Source organism: Carcharodon carcharias, chromosome 9 (assembly GCF_017639515.1).
Source record: "Carcharodon carcharias isolate sCarCar2 chromosome 9, sCarCar2.pri, whole genome shotgun sequence".
Classification (NCBI taxonomy): domain Eukaryota; kingdom Metazoa; phylum Chordata; class Chondrichthyes; order Lamniformes; family Lamnidae; genus Carcharodon; species Carcharodon carcharias.
Window position 1 is genome coordinate 68411518 of NC_054475.1, and position 17962 is coordinate 68429479.

Consider the following 17962-nt stretch of genomic DNA (forward strand, 5'->3'; position numbering starts at 1 on the left):
GTGACTTTATCACCAACTCCAATATCATCAGTGAGTTTATCACCACCTCCCAGTTCATAAGTGACTTTATCACCAACTCCCAGTTCATCAGTTAGTGTCAAGAACTCTCGCACTTCATTAGTGAGTTTATTGCGATTCCTCCAACTTCATCAGTGAGTTTATCATGATCACTCCCAGTTCATCATTCCATTTCACTCTAACACTCCCGTTTCATCAGAAAGAAAATCACCAACTCTCCCGTTTAATCAGTGAGTTTAACACCAACACTCCCAGTTCATCAGTGTGTTTATAACCAACACTCTCAGTTCATCAGTGACTTTATCACCAACCCCCGGTTGATACGTGAACTTATCACCAATCCCAGTTCATCGGTGAGTTTATCTCCTACACGCTTAGTTCATCAATGCGTTTATCACCATCTCTCCCACTTCATCACCAACTCCAAGTTCATCAGTGAGTTTATCACCAACTCCCAGTTCATCGATTAGTTATCAAGAACTCTCATAATTCATTAGTGAGTTTAGCGTGATCCCTCCAACTTCATCACTGAGTTTATCATGATCACTCCCAGTTCATAATTCCGTTTATCTCTAACACTCCCATTTCATCAGAGAGAAAATCACCATCTCTCCCGTTTAATCAGTGAGTTTATCACCAACACTCCCAGTTCATCAGTCTGTTTATAACCAACACTTTCAGTTCATCAGTGACTTTATCACCAACTTCCAGCTTATCAGTGAGTTTATCACTAACTCCCAGTCCATTAGTGCCTTTATCACGAATATCCACAGTTTATCAGTGAGTTTATCACCTACTCTTCCACTTCATTAGTGTGTTTATCTTGATCATCCAACTTCATCAGTGAGTTTATCATGATCACTCCAAGTTCGTCATTGAGTTTAACTCCAACACTCACATTTCATCAGTGAGATAATCACCAACACTCCCAGTTCATCATTGTGTTTATCCCCAGCACTCCCAGTTCTTCAGTGTGTTTATTGCCAACACTCCCAGTTCATCAGTGACATTATGATGATCACTACCAGTTCATCAGTGAGTTTATCGCCAATTCCCAGTTCATAAGTGACTTTATCAGCAATCCTGGTTCATCAGTGATTTTATCAGCAACATTCCCAGTTCATCAATGAGTTCATCACCAAATTTTCCACTTCATCAGTGAGATTATCATAATCACTCCCAGTTCATCATTCAGTTTAACTCCAACACTCCCATTTCATCAGAGAGTTTATCACCAACACTACCATTTAATCAGTGAGTTTATCAACGACACTCCCAGATCATCACTGAGTTTATCACCAACAATCCCAGTTCATCAGTGAGTTTATAACCAACACTCTCAGTTCATCAGTGAGTTGATCACCAGCAGTCCCAGTTCATCAGTGAGTTGATCACCAACTCCCCCACGTCATCAGTGAGTTTATCATGACCACTCCCACTTCATCATTCAGTTTAACTCCTGCACTCACATTTCATCAGAGCATTTATCGCCAACCCTCCAATTTAATCAGTGACATTATCATGATCACTACCAGTTCATCAGTGAGTTTATCACCAAAACTCCCACTTCATCAGTGGGTTTATCACCAACGATCCCAGTTCATGAGTGAGTTTATTACAAACTCCCCATTCATCAGTGTGTTTATCACCAACACTCCCACGGCATCAGTGAGTTATTTTGATCAATCCCAGTGCATTTTACAGTTTAAATCCAACACTCCCCATTCATCAGTTAGTTTAGAACCAACACTCTTAGTTCATCAGTGAGTTTTTCACGAATACTCAAAGTTCACCGGTGGGTTTATCACCAACTGCAAGTTCATCAGTGAGTTTATCACCAACTCTCCCACTTCATCAGTGAGTTTATCACCAACACTCCCAGTTCGTCAGTGAGTTTATCACCAACACTCCCAGTTCATCAGTGTGTTTATAACCAACACTCTCAGTTCATCGGTGAATTTATTCCCAACTTCCAGCTTATCAGTGACTTTATCACTAACTCCCAGTCCATCAGTGCCTTTATCAACAAGACCCACAGCTCATCAATGAGCTTATTACCAACTCTCCCACTTCATTAGTGAGTTTATCATGATCACTACAACTCCATTTGTGAGTTTATCGTGATCACTCCCAGTTTATTTATTTTTATACCAACACTCTCATTTCATCAGAGAGATAAGCATGAACAGTCCGTTTAATTAGTGAGTTTATCAAAAACAATCCCAGTTAGTCAGTAAGCTTATCAGCAACGTCAATGTTCATCAGTGAGTTTATCACCAACTTCCAGTTAATAAGTGAATTTATCACCAATCCCAGTTCATCGGTGAGTTTTTCTCCTACACTCTTAGTTCATCAATGCATTTATCACCAACTCTCCCTCTTCATCAGTGAGATTTTCATGATCACTACCAGTTCATCAGTGAATTCATCACCAGTGCTCACACTTTTTCAGTGAGTTTATCATCGACACTCTGAGTTCATCTGTGAGTTTATCACCAACGATCCCAGTTCATCAGTGAATTTATTTGAAACTCCCCATTCATCAGTGTGTTTATCACCAACACTCCCAGTTCATCATTGACTTTATCACCAACTTCCAGCTTATCAGTGAGTTTATCACTAACTCCTAGTCCATCAGTGCCATTATCACCAACACCCACAGTTTATCAGTGAGTTTATCACCAACTCTCCCACTTCATTAGTGTGTTTATCTTGATCACTCCAACTTCATCAGTGAGTTTATCATGATCACTTCCAGTTCATCATTCATTTTGACTCCAACACTCCCATTTCATCAGAAAGATAATGACCAACAGTCCCGTTTAATCAGTGAGTTTATCACCACTCCAAGTTCACCAGTGAGTTTATCACCAACTCCCAGTCATTAGTGACTTTATCAGGAATCCCGGTTCATCAGTGATTTTATCAGCAACTCTCCCAGTTCATCAGTGAGTTTATCAACAACTTTTCCTCTTCATCAGTGAGATTATCATGATCACTCCCAGTTCATCATTCAGTTTAACTCCAACACTCCCATTTCATCAGAGAGTTTATCACCAACACTACCATTTAATCAGTGAGTTTATCAACAACACTGCCAGATCATCACTGAGTTGATCATCAGCAGTCCCAGTTCATCAGTGAGTTTATCAGCAACTCCCCCACGTCATCAGTGAAATATCATGACCACTCCCACTTCATCATTCAGTTTAACTCCAGCACTCACATTTCATCAGAGCATTTATCGCCAACCCTCCAATTTAATCAGTGACATTAAGATGATCACTACCAGTTCATCAGTGAGTTTATCACCAACATTCCCACTTCATCAGTGGGTTTATCATTGACACTCCCAGTTCATCAGTGTGCTTATCACCAACGATCCCAGTTCATGAGTGAGTTTATTACAAACTCCCCATTCATCAGTGTGTTGATCACCAACACTCCCATTGCATCAGTGAGTTATTTCAATCAATCCCAGTGCATTTTACGGTTTAAATCCAACACTACCCATTCAACAGTTGGTTTAGCACCAACACACTTACTTCATCAGTGAGTTTTTCACGAAGACCGAAAGTTCACCAGTGGGTTTATCACCAACTCCGAGTTCATCAGTGAGTTTATCACAAACACTCCCACTTAAACAGTTTCTTTATCTTGATCACTCCAACTTCATCAGTGAGTTTGACAAGATCACTCCCAGTTCATCATTCAGTTTAACTTCAATTCTCCCATTTCATCAGTGAGCTTATCACTAACACTCCCGATTAATCAGTGATTTTATCACCAACACCCACAGATCATCAGTGAGTTTATCACAAACTCTCCCACTTCATCAGTGTGTTTATCTTGATCACTCGAACTTCATCAGTGAGAATATCATGATCACTCCCAGTTTATCATTCAGTTTAACTCCAACCCTTCCATTTCATCAGATAGTTTATCACCAACACTACTATTTAATCAGTGAGTTTATCAGCAACAATCCCAGACCATCAGTGAGATTATAACCAACACTGTCAGTTCATCAGTGGGTTAATCACCAGCAGTCTCAGTTTATCAGTGCGTTTTTCACCAACTTTGCATGTCATCAGTGAGTTTAGCATGATTACTCCCAGTTCATCATTCAGTTTAACTCGAACACTCCCATTTTATCAGAGAGTTTATCACGAACGCTCCAATTTAATCGTTGAGATTATCATGATCTCTACCATTTCATCAGTGAGTTTATCACCGACACTCCAAGTTCATCAGTGAGTTTATCACCAATGAACCCAGTTCACGAGTGAGTTTATTACAAACTCAACATTTATCAGTGTGTAGATCACCAACTCTCCCAGTTCACGAGTAAGTTTATCACAAACTCCCCATCCATCAGTGAGTTTAACACAACCTCCGAGTTCATCAGTGAAATTATCCCCAACTCCCAGTTCATCAGTGAAGTTATCACCAACTCTCGCACTTCATCAGTGAGTTTATCATGATCTCTCCCAGTTCCTCATTTAGTTTAACTACAGCACTCCGATTTCATCAGAGCGTTTATCACCAACACTCACATTTAATCAGTGAGATTAAAATGATCACTAGCAGTTCATCATTGAGTTTATCACCAGCACTCCCACTTCATCCATGAATTTATCACCGACACTCGCAGTTCATCAATGAGTTTATCACACTCTCCCAGATCGAGGGTGAGTTTATCACCAATTCACCCAGTTCATCAGTCAGTTTATCACCAACTCCCAGTTCATCAGTGAGTTTATCACCGACATTCCCAGTTCATCAGTGAGTTTATCACCAATGATCCTAGTTCGTAACTGAGCTTATTATAAACTCCCCATTCATCAGAGTGTGTATCAATAACGCTTCCAGTTCATGAGTGAGTTAATCACAAACTCCCAATTCATCAGTGAGTTTAACACAACCTCCGAGTTCTTCAGTGAGATTATCACCAACTCCAAGTTCATCAGTGAGTTGATCACCATCTCCCTGTTCATCAGTGAGCTTATCACTAACTCCCAGTCCATCAGTGCATTTATCACCGATACCCTCAATTCATCACTGAGTTTATCACAAACTCTCCCACTTAATCAGTTTCTTTATCTTGATCACTCCAACTTCATCAGTGAGATTAACAAGATCACTCCCAGTTCCTCATTCAGTTTAACTCCAACGCTTCCATTTCATCAGAGAGTTTATCACCAACACTACCATTTAATCAGTGACTTTATCACCAACACTCCCAGATCATCAGTGAGTTTATCACCAACAATCCCAGTTCATCAGTGAGATTATCACCAACACTCTCAGTTCATCAGTGGGTTCATCACCAGCAGTCACAGTTTATCAGTGAGTTTTTCACCAACTCCGCATGTCATCAGTTCGTTTAGCATGATTACTCCCAGTTCATCATTCAGTTTTACTCTAACATTCCCATTTCATCAGAGAGTTTATCACCAACACTCCGATTTAATCAGTGAGATTATCATGATCACTACCATTTCATCAATGAGTTTATCACCATCACTCCCACCTCATCAGTGAGTTTATCACCGACATTCCCAGTTCATCAGTGAGTTTATCACCAACGATCCTAGTTCATGAATGAGTTTATTATGAACTCCCCATTCGTCAGTGTGTGTATCACCAACACTCCAAGTTCATGAGTGAGTTTATCACAATCTCCCCATTCATCAGTGAGTTTAACACAACCTCCGAGTTCTTCAGTGAAATTATCCTCATCTCCCTGTTCATCTGTGAGTTTATCACTAACTCCCAGTCCATCAGTGCATTTATCACCAACACCCACAGTTCAACAGTCAGTTTATCAAAATCTCTCCCAATTAATCAGTGTCTTTATCTTGATCACTCCAACTTCATCAGTGAGTTTAACATGATCACTCCCAGTTCATCATTCAGTTTAACTCCAACACTCCCATTTCATCAGTGAGTTGATCACCATCTCTCTGTTCATCAGTGAGTTTATCACCAATAATCTCAGTCCTTCTTGCGTTTATGAAGGACACTCAGAGTTCATCCGTGAGTTTATCATGAACACTCACAGTTCAACAGTGAGTGTATCCCAGCCCTCTAATTTCATCAGTGAGTTTATAACCAGCACTCCCAGTTCATCAGTGAGTTTTTCACAAACACCCACAGTTCAACAGTGGGTTTATGACCAATTCCCACTTCATCCGTGTGTTTATCTCGATCACTCCAACTTCATCAGAGAGTTTAACATGATCACTCCCAGTTCATCATTCATTTAAACTCTAGCACTCCCATTTCACCAGAGCGTTTATCACCAAAACTCACATTTAATCAGTGAGATTATCATGATCACTACCAGTTCATCAATGAGTTTATCACCAGCACTCCCACTTCATCAGTGAATTTATCAGTAACACTCCTGTTTAATCAGTGAGTTTATAACCAATACACACAGTTCATGGGTGAGTTTATCACAAACTCTACATCCATCAGTGAGTTTAACACAACCTCCGAGTTCTTCAGTGAGATTATCCCCAACTCCAAGTTCATCAGTGAGTTGATCACCATCTCCCTGTTCATCAGTGAGATTATCACTAACTCCCAGTCCATCAGTGCATTTATCACCAACACCCACAGTTCATCAGTGAGTTTAGCACAAACTCTCCCACAATCAGTTTCTTTATCTTGATCACTCCAACTTCATCAGTGAGATTAACAAGATCACTCAGAGTTCATCATTCAGTTTAACTCCAACACTACCATTTCATCAGTGAGTTTATCACTAACACTCCCGTTTAATCAGTGAGTTTATCACCAACACCCACAGTTTATCAGTGTGTTTATCACAAACTCTCTCACTTCATCAATGTGTTTATCTTGATCACTCCAACTTCATCAGTGAGATTATCATGATCACTCCCAGTTCATCAATCAGTTTAACTCCAACGCTTCCATTTCATCAGAGAGTTTATCAACAACACTACCATTTAATCGTTGTGTTTATCACCAACACTCCCAGATCATCAGTGAGTTTATCACCAACAATCCCAGTTTATCAGTGAGATTATCACCATCACTATCAGTTCATCAGTGGGTTCATCACCAGCAGTCCCAGTTTATCAGTGAGTTTTTCAACAACTCCGCACGTCATCAGTTAGTTTAGCATGATTACTCCCAGTTCATCATTCAGTTTAACTCCAACATTCCCATTTCATCAGAGAGTTTATCACCAACACTCACATTTAATCAGTGAGATTATCATGATCACTACCATTTCATCAGTGAGTTTGTCACCAGCACTCCCACTTCATCAGTGAGTTTATCACCGACACACCCAGTTCATCAGTGAGTTTACCACCAACGATCCTAGTTCACGAGTGAGTTTATTATGAACTCCCCATTCATCGGTGTGTGTATCACCAACACTCCCAGTTCATGAGTGAGTTTATCACAAACTCCCCATTCATCAGTGAGTTTAACACAACCTCCGAGTGCTTCAGTGAGATTATCCCCAACTCCCAGTTCATCACTGAGATCATCACCATCTCCCTGTTCATCATTGAGTTTATCATTAACTCCCAGTCCATCAGTGCATTTATCACGAACACCCACAATTCATCAGTGAGGTTATCGCAAACTCTCCCACTTAATCAGTTTCTTAAACTTGATCACTCCAACTTCATGAGTGAGTTTAACAAGATCACTCCGAGTTCATCATACAGATTAACTCCAACACTCCCATTTCATCAGTGAGTTTATCACTAACACACCCGTTTAATCAGTGAGTTTATCACCAACCCTCCCAGTTCATCAGTAAGGTTATCACCAACTCCCAGTTCATAAGTGACTTGAACAGCAATCCCGGTACATCAGTGATTTTTTCAGCAACACTCACAATTCATCAGTGAGTTTATCATCATCTGTTCTACTTCATCAGTGAGATTATTATGATCAATCCCAGTTCATCATTCAGATTAACTCCAACACTTCCATTTCATCAGTGAGTTTATCACCAACACTGCCATTTAATCAGTGAGTTTATCACCAACACTCCCAGTTCATCAGTGACTTTATCACCATCTCCCAGTTCATCAGTGAGGTTATCACCAACTCCTGTTCATAAGTGACTTTATCAGCAGTCCAGGTACATCAGTGATTTTTTCAGCAACACTCCCAGTTGATCAGTGAGTTTATCACCATCTGTTCCACTTCATCAGTGAGATTATCATGATCACTCCCAGTTCATCTTTCAGTTTACCTCCAACACTATCATTTAATCAGTGAGTTTATCACCAACACTCCCAGATCATCAGTGAGTTTATCACCAACAATCCCAGTTCATCAGTGAGATTATAACCAACACTCTCAGTTCATCAGTGGGTTGTTCACCAGCAGTCCCAGTTTATCAGTGAGTTTATCTCAAACACCCACAGTTCAACCGTGGGTAAATGACCTACTCCCACTTCATCAGTGTGTTTATCTTGATCTCTCCAACTTCATCAGAGTGTTTAACATGATCACTCCCAGTTCATCATTCAGTTTCAGTCCAACACTCCCATTTCATCAATGAGATATTCAGCAACACTCCTGTTTAATCAGTAAATTTATCACCGATTCTCCCAGTTCAAGGTTGAGTTTATCAGCAATTCTCCCAGTTCATCAGTGAGTTTATCATCAACTCCCCCTTCATCAGTGAGGTTATCACCAACTCCCAGTGCATAAGTGACTTTATCAGCAATCCAAATACATCAGTGATTTTTTCAGCAACACTCTCAGTTGATGATTGAGTTTGTCACGATCTGTTCCACTTCATCAGTGAGATTATCATGATCACTCCCATGTCATCATTCAGTTTAACTGCAACTCTTCCATTTCATCAGTGAGTTTATCACCAACACTATCATTTAATCAGTGAGTTTATCACCAACACTCCCAGATCATCAGTGAGTTTATCACCAACAACCCCAATTCATCAGTGAGATTATAACCAACACTCTCACTTCATCAGTGGGTTCATCACCAGCAGTCCCAGTTTATCAGTGAGTTTATCACAAACACCCACAGTTCATCAGTGACTTTATCACCAACTCTCCCACTTCATCAGTGAGTTTATCATGATCACTCCCACTTCATCAGTGAATTTATCACCGACATTCCCAGTGCATCAGTGAGTTTATCACCAATGATCCTAGCTCACGAGTGAGTTTATTATAAACTCCCCATTCATCATTGTGTGTGTCACCAGCACTCCCATTTCATGAGTGAGTTTATCACAAACAACCCATTCATCAGTGAGTTTAACACAACCTCCGAGTGCTTCAGTGAGATTATCCCCATCTCCCTGTTCATCCGTGAGTTTATCACTAATTCCCAGTCCATCAGTGCATTTATCACCAACACCCACAGTTCATCAGTGAGTTTATCACAAACACTCCCACTTAATCAGTTTCTTTATCTTGATCACTCCAACTTCATCAGTGAGTTTAACAAGATCACTCTCAGTTGATCATTCACTTTAACTCCAACACTCCCATTTCATCAGTGAGTTTATCACTAACACTCCCTTTTAATCAGTGAGTTTATCACCAACACCCACAGTTCACCAGTGAGTTTATCACAAACTCTCCCACTTCATCAGTGTGTTTATCTTGATCACTCGAACTTCATCAGTGAGATTATCATTATCACTCCCAGTTTATCATTCAGTTTAACTCCAACACTTCCATTTCGTCAGATAGTTTATCACCAACACTACTATTTAATCAGTGAGTTTATCACCAACACTCCCATATCATCAGTGAGATTATAACTAACACTGTCAGTTCATCAGTGGGTTAATCACCAGCAGTCTCAGTTTATCAGTGAGTTTTTCACCAACTCCGCATGTCATCCGTGAGTTTAGCATGATTACTCCCAGTTCATCATTCAGTTTAACTCCAACACTCCCATTTTATCAGAGAGTTTATCACGAACGCTCCAGTTCAATCGTTGAGATTATCATGATCACTAACATTTCATCAGTGAGTTTATCACCGACACTCCCAGTTCATCAGTGAGTTTATCACCAATGATCCCAGTTCACGAGTGAGTTTATTACAAACTCAACGTTTATCAGTGTGTAGATCACCAACACTCCCAGTTCATGAGTAGGTTTATCACAAACTCCCCATCCATCAGAGTTTAACACAACCTCCGAGTTCATCAGTGAAATTATCCCCAACTCCCAGTTCATCAGTGAATTTATCACCAATCTCCCACTTCATTATTGAGTTTATCATGATCTCTCCCAGTTCATCATTTAGTTTAACTACCGCACTCACATTTCATCAGAGAGTTTATCACCAACACTCACATTTAATCAGTGAGATTATCATGATCACTACTAGTTCATCAGTGAGTTTATCACCTGCTCCCAGTTCATCAAAGAGTTTATCATCTTCAGTCCCAGTTTATCAGTGACTTTATCATCAATGGTCCCACTTCATCAATGTGTTTATGATTATCTCTCCCTCTTCATCAATGTGTTTATCTTGATCATTCCCACTTCATCAGTGAGTTCATCATGATCACTCCTAGTTCATCATTCAATTTAACTCCTACACTACCATTTCATCAGCGAGTTTATCACCAACACTCCCGTTAAATCAGTGAGTTTATCACCAACACTCCCAGTTCATTAGTGAGTTTATCACCAACACCCTGATCATCAGTGAGTTTGTCACCAACTCCCAGTTGATCACTGAATCTGTCGGCAATCCCAGTTCATCAGTGAGTTTAACACCAACACTCCCACTTCATCAGTGAATTTATCTCAGCACTCAAATTTCATCAGAGAGTTTATCCCCAACTGTCCCACTGCATCATTGAATTATCGTGATCACTTCCAGTGCATCATTCAGTTTATCTCCATTACTCCCCATTCATCAGTGAGTATTTCACAAACACCCAAAGTTCGCCAGTGTGTTTATCTCCAACTCCAAGTTCATCAGTGAGTTACCACCAACTCTCCCTCTTCATCAGTGATTTTATCATGATCCCTCCAACTTCAACACTGAGTTTATCATGATCACTCCCAGTTCATCATTCAGTTTAGCTCCATGACTCCCACTTCATCTGAGAGATAAACACCAACACTCCTGTTTAATCAGACAGTTTATCACCAACACTCCCATTTCATCAGTGTGTTTGTCACCAACTCCCAGTTCATCAGTGAGATTATCCTTTTCATTAGTGAGTTTATCACCAGCACTCCCATTTGATTAGTGAGGTTATCGCCACTTTGCCAGTTCATGAGTGAATTTATCACCAACATTCCCAGGTCATCAGTGAGTTTATCAACTGCTCCCAGTTCATCAGAGAATTTATCATCTACACTCCCATTTCATCAGTGACTTTATCACCAACGTTCCCACTTCATCAGTGTGTTTATCATTATCTCTCCCAGTTCATCAGAGAGTTTATCACCAACACTCACATTTAATCAGTGAGTTCATCACCAACACTCCCAGTTCATCAGAGAGTTTATCACCAACACTCACATTTAATCAGTGAGTTTATCAACAACTCCCAGTTCATCAGTGAGGTTATCACCAACTCCAAGTTCATAAGTGACTTTATCAGCAATCCCAGTACATCAGTGATTTTTTCAGCAACAGTCACAGTTCATCAGTGAGTTTATCACCATCTGTTCCACTTCACCAGTGAGATTATCATGATCACTCCCAGTTCATCATTCAGTTTAACTCCAACACTTGCTTTTCATCAGAGAGTTTATCACCAACACTACCATTTAATCAGTGAGTTTATCACCAACACTCCCAGATCATCAGTGAGTTTATCACCAACATCCCAGTTCATTAGTGAGGTTATAACCAACACTATCAGTTCATCAGTGGGTTCATCACCAGCAGTCCCATTTTATCAGTGAGTTTATCACCAACTCCCCCACTTCATCAGTGAGTTTAGCATGATTACTCCCAGTTCATCATTCAGTTTAAATCCAACACTCCCATTTCATCAGAGAGTTTACAACCAACACTCCAATTTAATCAGTGAGATTATCAAAATCACTACCATTACATCAGTGAGTTTATCACCAGCACTCCCACTTCATCAGTGAGTTTATCACCTTCACTCCCAGTTCATCAATGAGTTTATCACCAATGATCCCAGTTCATGAGTGAGTTTATTACAAACTCCCCATTCATCAGTGTGTTGATCACCAACACTCCCAGTTCATGAGTAAGTTTATCACAAACTGCCCATTCATCAGTGTTTATAACACAACCTCCGAGTTAATCAGTGAGATTATCCCCAACACCCAGTTCATTAGTGAGTTGATCAACATCTCCTTGTTCATCAGTGACTTTATCACCAATACACTCAGTTCATCTTTCGTTTATCATGGACACTCACAGTTCATGAGTGAGTCTATCATGAACACTCACAGTTCAACAGTGAGTGTATCGCAGCACTCCAATTTCATCAGAGAGTTTATCACCAATAATCCCAGTTCATCAGTGAACTTATCACCAACATCTAGTTTATCAGTGAGTTTATCAATAACCCCCAGTCCATCAGTGCCTTTACCACCAACACCCACTTTTCATCAGTCAGTTTATCACCAACTCTCCCTCTTCATCAGTGTGTTTATCTTGATCACTCCAACTTCATCAGTGAGTTCATCATGATCACTCCCAGTTCGTCATTCAATTTAACTCCAACACTACCATTTCATCAGCGAGTTTATCACCAACACTCCTGTTAAATCAGTGAGTTTATCACCAACACTCCCAGTTCATTATTGAGTTTTTCACCAACATTCCTAGTTCATCAGTGAGTTTATCACCAACTCCCTGATCATCAGTGAGTTTGTCACCAACTCCCAGTTCATCAGTGAATCTGTCGGCAATCGCAGTTCATCAGTGAGTTTAACACCACCACTCACAGTTCATCATTGAGTTTATCCTCAACTGTCCCACTGCATCAGTGAATTATCATGATCACTTCCAGTGCTTCATGCAGTTTATCTCCATTACTCCCCATTCATCAGTGAGTTTATCTCCAACACTCTTAGTTCATCAGTGAGTAATTCAAGAACACCCAAAGTTCGCCAGTGGGTTTATCTCCAACTCCCAGTTCATCAGTGAGTTTATCACCAACGCCAAGTTCATCAGTGAGTTACCACCAACTCTCCCACTTCATCAGTGAGTTTATCATGATCCCTCCAACTTCATTAGTGAGTTTATCATGATCACTGCCAGTTCATCATTCAGATTAGCTCCAACACTCCCACTTCATCAGAGAGATAATCACAAACACTCCGGTTTAATCAGAAATTAAATCACCAACACTCCCATTTCATCAGTGAGTTTATCACCAATAATCCCAGTTTTATCAATGTGATTAAAAGCAACATTCTCTGTTCATCAGTGACTTTATCACCAACTTCCAGCTGATCAGTGAGTTTATCACTACCTCCCATTCCATCAGTGCCTTTATCACCAACATTCACTGTTCATCAATGAGTTTAGCACCTACTCTACCTCTTCATCAGTGTCTTTATTGTGATCACTCCAACTTCTTCAGTGAGTTTATCATGATCACTCCCATTTCATCATTCAGTTTAACTCCAACACTCCCAGTTCATCAGCAAGTTTATCACCAACACTCCAAGTTCATAAGTGAGTTTTTCACCAACACTCCCAGTTGATCAGTGAGTTTATCACCAACTCCCAGATCATCAAAGAGTTTATCACCAACTCCCAGTTCATCAGTGAATTTATCAGCAATCCAAGTTCACCAGTGAGTTTAACACAAACACTCTCAGTTCATCAGTGAGTTTATCACCAACACTCACAGTTCCTCAGTGTGTTTATCCCCAACTGTCCCAATGCATCAGTGAGTTTTCGTGATGACTTCCAGTGCATCATTCAGTTTAATTCCAAAACTCCCCATTCACTAACAGTCTTAGTTCATCAATGAGTATTTCACGAACACCCAAAGTTCACCAGTGGGTTTATTTCCACCTCCCAGTTCATCAGTGAGTTTATCACCAACTCCAACTTCATCAGTGAGTTTGTCACCAACTCCAAGTTCATCAGTGAGTTACAACCAACTCTCCCACTTCATCAGTGAGTTTATCATGATCACTCCCAGTTCATTATTCCGTTTAACTCCAACACTCCCATTTAATCAGTGAGTTAATCACCAACACTCCCAGGTCATCATTCAGTTTAACTACAGCACTCCCATTTCATCAAAGCGTTTATCGCCAACACACCCATTTAATCAGTGAGATTATCATGATCACTACCAGTTGATCAGTGAGTTTATCACCAACTCCCTGATCATCTGTGAGTTTGTCACCAACTCCCAGTTCATCAGTGAATCTGTCGGCAATCCCAGTTCATCAGTGAGTTTAACACCAACACTCCCAGTACATCAATGTCTTTATCACCAACACCCACTGCTCATCTGTGAGTTTATTACCAAGTCTCCCTCTTCATCATTGTCTTTATCTTGATCACTCCAACTTCATCAGGGAGTTTATCATGATCACTCCCAGTTCATCATTCAATTTAACTCCAAGACTCCCACTTCATCAGAGAGATAATCACCAACACTCCTGTTTAATCAGAGAGTTTATCACCAACACTCCCATTTCATCAGTGTGTTTGTCACCAACTCCCAGTTCATCAGTGAGATTAACCTTTTCATTAGTGAGTTTATCACCAGCACTCCCATTTGATTAGTGAGTTTATCGCCACACTCCCAGTTCATGAGTGAGTTTATCACCTACATTCCCAGGTCATCAGTGAGTTTATCAACTGCTCTCAGTTCATCAGAGCATTTATCATCTACATTCCCATTTCATCAGTGACTTTATCACCAACGCTCCCACTTCATCAGTGTGTTTATCATTATCTCTCCCAGTTCATCAGAGAGTTTATCACCTACACTCACATTTAATCAGTGAGTTCATCACCAACACTCCCAGCTCATCAGAGAGTTTATCACCAACACTGACATTTAATCAGTGAGTTTATCACCAACACTCCCAGGTCATCATTCAGTTTAACTACAGCACTCCCATTTCATCAAAGCGTTTATCGCCAACACTCCCATTTAATCAGTGAGATTATCATGATCACTACCAGTTGATCAGTGAGTTTATCACCAACTCCCTGATCATCTGTGAGTTTGTCACCAACTCCCAGTTCATCAGTGAATCTGTCGGCAATCCCAGTTCATCAGTGAGTTTAACACCAACACTCCCAGTCCATCAATGTCTTTATCACCAACACCCACTGCTCATCTGTGAGTTTATTACCAAGTCTCCCTCTTCATCATTGTCTTTATCTTGATCACTCCAACTTCATCAGGGAGTTTATCATGATCACTCCCAGTTCATCATTCAATTTAACTCCAAGACTCCCACTTCATCAGAGAGATAATCACCAACACTCCTGTTTAATCAGAGAGTTTATCACCAACACTCCCATTTCATCAGTGTGTTTGTCACCAACTCCCAGTTCATCAGTGAGATTAACCTTTTCATTAGTGAGTTTATCACCAGCACTCCCATTTGATTAGTGAGTTTATCGCCACACTCCCAGTTCATGAGTGAGTTTATCACCTACATTCCCAGGTCATCAGTGAGTTTATCAACTGCTCTCAGTTCATCAGAGCATTTATCATCTACATTCCCATTTCATCAGTGACTTTATCACCAACGCTCCCACTTCATCAGTGTGTTTATCATTATCTCTCCCAGTTCATCAGAGAGTTTATCACCTACACTCACATTTAATCAGTGAGTTCATCACCAACACTCCCAGCTCATCAGAGAGTTTATCACCAACACTGACATTTAATCAGTGAGTTTATCACCAACACTCCCAGGTCATCATTCAGTTTAACTACAGCACTCCCATTTCATCAAAGCGTTTATCGCCAACACTCCCATTTAATCAGTGAGATTATCATGATCACTACCAGTTGATCAGTGAGTTTATCACCAACTCCCTGATCATCTGTGAGTTTGTCACCAACTCCCAGTTCATCAGTGAATCTGTCGGCAATCCCAGTTCATCAGTGAGTTTAACACCAACACTCCCAGTCCATCAATGTCTTTATCACCAACACCCACTGCTCATCTGTGAGTTTATTACCAAGTCTCCCTCTTCATCATTGTCTTTATCTTGATCACTCCAACTTCATCAGGGAGTTTATCATGATCACTCCCAGTTCATCATTCAATTTAACTCCAAGACTCCCACTTCATCAGAGAGATAATCACCAACACTCCTGTTTAATCAGAGAGTTTATCACCAACACTCCCATTTCATCAGTGTGTTTGTCACCAACTCCCAGTTCATCAGTGAGATTAACCTTTTCATTAGTGAGTTTATCACCAGCACTCCCATTTGATTAGTGAGTTTATCGCCACACTCCCAGTTCATGAGTGAGTTTATCACCTACATTCCCAGGTCATCAGTGAGTTTATCAACTGCTCTCAGTTCATCAGAGCATTTATCATCTACATTCCCATTTCATCAGTGACTTTATCACCAACGCTCCCACTTCATCAGTGTGTTTATCATTATCTCTCCCAGTTCATCAGAGAGTTTATCACCTACTCTCACATTTAATCAGTGAGTTCATCACCAACACTCCCAGCTCATCAGAGAGTTTATCACCAACACTGACATTTAATCAGTGAGTTTATCACCAACACTCCTAGTTCAGCAGTGACTTTATCAACAACTCCCAGTTCTTCAGTGAGGTTATCACCAACTCCCAGTTCATAAGTGACTTTATCAGCAATTCCGGTACACCAGTGATTTTTTCAGCAACACTCACAGTTCATCAGTGAGTTTATCACCCTCTGTTCCACCTCATCAGTGAGATTATCATGATCACTCCCAGTTCATCATTCAGTTTAACTCCAACACTTCCATTTCATCAGAGAGTTTATCACCAACACTACCATTTAATCAGTGAGTTTATCACCAACACTCCCAGATAATCAGTGGGTTTATCACCAACAATCCCAGTTCATCAGTGAGATTATAACCAACACTATCAGTTCATCAGTGGGTTCAACACCAGCAGTCCCAGTTTATCAGTGAGTTTATCACCAACTCCCCCACTTCATCAGTGTGTTTAGCATAATTACTCCCAGTTCATCATTCAGTTTAAATCCAACATTCCCATTTCATCAGAGCATTTATCGCCAACACTCCCATTTACTCACTGAGATTATCATGATCACTACCAATTCATCAGTGAGTTTGTCACCAGCACTCCCACTTCATCAGTCAGTTTATCACCAACACTCGCAACTCATTAGTGTGTTTATCACCAACACTCTCAGTTCATGAGTGAATTTATCACAAACTAAACATTCATCAGTGAGTTTAACAGAACCTCCAAGTTCATCAGTGAGATTGTCCCCAATTCCCAGTTCATCAATGAGTTGATCACCATCTCCCTGTTCATCAGTGAGATTATCACCAATAATCCAAATTCTTCAGTGCGTTTATCACGACACTCACAGTTCATCATTGAGTTTATCATGAACACTCAAAGTTCAAGGTAAGTTTATCCCAGCACTCCAACTTCATCAGTGAGTTTATTCCCAACACTCCCAGTTCATCAGTGAGTTTATCAGCACCGCGCCCATTTCATCAGTGAGTTTATTACAGACTCCCCATTCATCAGTGAGTTTTTCACGATCACTTATAGTTCAACAATCGGTTTGTCACCAACTCCCATTTCATCAATGAGTTCATCATCAACTTCCAGGTCTTCAGTGAGATTATCACCAACTCCCAGTTAATCAGTGAGTCTATCACCAACACTCCCAGTTCATCAGTGAGTTTATCACCAACTCAACCACTGCATCAGTGAGTTATCATGATCACACCCAGTGCATCATTCAATGTAACTC

The 17962-nt window shown here is 40.4% G+C and overlaps 1 long non-coding RNA gene across 1 annotated transcript in view; it reads left to right on the top strand.

Annotated features, from left to right (window-relative positions):
* LOC121282115 overlaps positions 1-17962 on the top strand; it is a 125830-nt gene that overhangs the window by 20048 nt on the left and 87820 nt on the right. The gene's annotated exons all lie outside the window — the stretch shown is intronic.